The sequence below is a fragment of the Rhinoderma darwinii genome, chromosome 11, assembly GCF_050947455.1.
Source record: "Rhinoderma darwinii isolate aRhiDar2 chromosome 11, aRhiDar2.hap1, whole genome shotgun sequence".
Classification (NCBI taxonomy): domain Eukaryota; kingdom Metazoa; phylum Chordata; class Amphibia; order Anura; family Rhinodermatidae; genus Rhinoderma; species Rhinoderma darwinii.
Window position 1 is genome coordinate 43,450,752 of NC_134697.1, and position 1,934 is coordinate 43,452,685.

Consider the following 1,934-nt stretch of genomic DNA (forward strand, 5'->3'; position numbering starts at 1 on the left):
ATCATGCAAATAGAGAAGATGCTAGCTGCACTGAACAAGCTAAAAATAAGCTATCAAAAATATATGGTGCACGCCTGAAGGATACCAGGTTCAAAAGTACCTCAGTAATGACCACAATGTCCAAGGTCGGGCAGCACTCACTAAAAAAAGTGGTTTGTTTATGTTACTACTTGAAAAAAGATCATGGCGAGATGAAACTTCGCTACTTTTGGAATAAACAAAACACTTTTTTCACAGAGTGCTGCCTGACCTTGGACTTTGAACATATATGATGGGTATTCATATGTGAATTAGGCACACACAAAGGTGGCACAGTGAGGGACAAGGAGAAGGCTACTTGTGAGAAGCACACCACAATCCTTTTCCCCGGCAAGCTAATGCTGAGGCTCCGGCGGCACTTCCGGTAGTTGTTTACATACACGTAGCATGTGATTGCTGCAGCTAATCAGATGGCTCAGCGGCCATATAGTGGATTTCTGGTATTATGCCAGAAATACGATTCATTACCGCAGAGCCTCGCTGAGCCCACTGATTGGCTGCACCAGTCACATGCTACGTACATGTAAACAACCACCGGGAGACCACCTGAGCCTCAGAGCTAGATTGCCGGGTGCAAGGATAGGTAAGTATTGATTTTTTGGTTTATTTATTTCATTTGCAGCCCCCACTATAGTAAACAGTTTTCACTTCCCGCATAACAGTAGTCTGGTTTAGAAAACCCATTTTCAATTACTCTTAGACTAGAATCACACATGCAGTTTCTGTGGCAATATCTGGTGCAGTTTCTTGAGCCAAAGCCAGAAGTGGATCCAAAAAGAAGGAAAAGTATAAAGGAAAGACTGATACTTCTATCTTTTATATTCACTCCTGTGCTTGGAACAAACAATTGCCTCAAAAACTGCCACAAATACTACATAAGTGATTACAGCTTTGGGAATTCTGAGTTATTAGGAGGTCTTCCATTCAAGACCCTAATCTATTATCCATCATAGAAAGCAGCTGCAAAGTGCGTCTCTTAGTCTACATTCAGACGAGCCTGTCCGATTTGCACGCTTAAAAAACGCAGCGTTTTTCCCTACATTTCTTGTCCGTGTGTGATGCGTATTGGCATCAGTGCGCTTTGCGTGTGACATGTGTTTTTCACGTCCATGCAAGCACTTCTTTTTTTCAGTCTCCTAGGAGACTGCCTAAAATTGCAATGCTGACTGTATTTCAAGTCATCATAGAGGGGTGTTGGTAAAAATTTTCAATCAGCGATAATCACACCTCGGATAAACCGCATGGGCTATGATACTGCCACTGCGCAAAGCTACACTTATTTTATTTTTATTTTTTTAAATTTCTCTGCATTTCTTTGTAACCAATGCGCGAAACACGGACAGCACACGGATGTCCTCCATGTGCTGTCCGTGGTTTTTACGCACTGTAGTAGTGCAGCTACTGGACAGTGCAGAAATTGTCAGGTTTTAAGCAACCAGGGAACATGTACAGCAGAGAGGGTTTTCTCTGCTGTTGCTTGGGTGTAAAGCCCGGAATAGGTCCTGGTTTGCTAGTGTGTGAAGAAGAAGGGCGGCTTCCACTCCATACAGACAGTCCGTGTCTTGGGCTGTCTGATGAGCTTAGTTAGGCTTCACCAGAGGCGGCTCTTTAATTGAGGTGTGTGCAGTACACACAGAGCTCTCATTCTGGGGAAGACTGGCATGCTAGCCTGTGAGAGTCACCACCGTGTAAGGTAAAACTGCCTATGGTTTGAGGTACTGGGCACAAGGCTCAGGGTCTTTTAGTGAGGGACAATTAATGTTTAGTTAGAGGCTGGACGGCCTAGGGTTTATTTTGTATGTTTTTTTGTTGTAACACTGCTTGCTGTGGTGAAGACAATAAAGCTAGCTGCGGCTGGTATCAACTTTTATTCCATGACTTGGAGTGAACTTTAT

At 43.6% G+C, this 1,934-nt stretch overlaps 1 non-coding gene across 1 annotated transcript; it reads right to left on the bottom strand.

The window, feature by feature from the left end:
• Positions 1-1,171: 1,171 nt before the first annotated feature.
• Positions 1,172-1,311, bottom strand: LOC142664216 (U4 spliceosomal RNA). The gene has a single exon (XR_012851226.1). It is a non-coding gene; the product is annotated as a U4 spliceosomal RNA (small nuclear RNA).
• Between the last annotated feature and the right edge of the window lie 623 nt (positions 1,312-1,934).